The sequence below is a fragment of the Tupaia chinensis genome, unplaced genomic scaffold (genome assembly GCF_000334495.1).
Source record: "Tupaia chinensis unplaced genomic scaffold, TupChi_1.0 Scaffold000060_1, whole genome shotgun sequence".
Lineage (NCBI taxonomy): Eukaryota > Metazoa > Chordata > Mammalia > Scandentia > Tupaiidae > Tupaia > Tupaia belangeri.
In genome coordinates this window covers 2,880,763-2,881,858 of record NW_006159518.1, presented here as the reverse complement: position 1 = coordinate 2,881,858, position 1,096 = coordinate 2,880,763, and positions in this window count along the sequence as shown.

Below are 1,096 nucleotides of genomic sequence, written 5' to 3'. Positions count from 1 at the left end.
TAAGTACATTTATTCAACACTACAATACTGTACACTAATAAGTGGTCATAATGGGGCAGCAGGTGGCATGGTGGTTAAGGTACTGGACACCCACATTGCTGACTATGTTTCAAGTTTCAGACCTGGTGGCTTGAAAATCACACTGGGAGATGGTGTAATGGTTACATCACTGGACTCCCATGTAGTTGTCCACGGTCTGAGTCGTGGACCTGGAGACTTAAATCTCACACCAGGCGTGTGTATGTGTATGTCTGAGATCCCAAGAGAAGAATGGAGAAGGGATTGCAGCATGGCTATTCCCTCCCACTCCAGGATGATTTCTCACTTTCCATCTCTCTGTCTCTCCAGCAAGCACGTGCACCATATAGCAAAAACCTCTCATAAAAAAATAAAAAGGAAAAGAAAGAAAATCACAATGAGTGTGTGTGCTGGTCCGAAATCCCAAGAGGAGAATGGAAGAGAAGAGATTGCAGTTTGGCCGTTCCCCCTGGGGGGTGATTTCTCATTCTCTCTCTCAGTATCTCTGTCTTTCTCTGGCAAGCACACATGCCCTATGGCAAAAATCACAAACAATTTTACTACTATGACCACTTTTTTTTGTTTGCCTCAGGGCACACATGATCACCAGAGAGAGACAGTGAGGGGGAAAGTAAGAAATCATCCCCCACGGAGGACGGCCATGCTGCAATCCCTTCTTCTCCTCCATTCTCTTCTCAGGATTTTGGGCACACACACACATATGCCCAGCATGATTTTCAAGTCACCAGATCCAGGGCTCCAAACTCGTCAGCCATGTGGGAGTCCAGTGCCTTAACCACCACACCACCTGCTGGTCCCTTGTGACATGTTTTTTTGTTGTTGTTTTCTTTTTTACCACACTTTTAAAATTCCACCTCAAGGGACCAGCAGTTAATGTAATGACTATGTCGCTGGACTCCCACGTAGTCAACCGTGGTTCGAGTCCCGGACCCGGTGGCTTAAACTCACGCCGGGCACATGTGCGTGCGTGCCCAAGATCCCGAGAGGAGAATGGAGGAGAAGGGATTGCAGCATGGCCATCCCCCCTGTAGGGTGATTTCTTGCTTTCTGTCTCTCT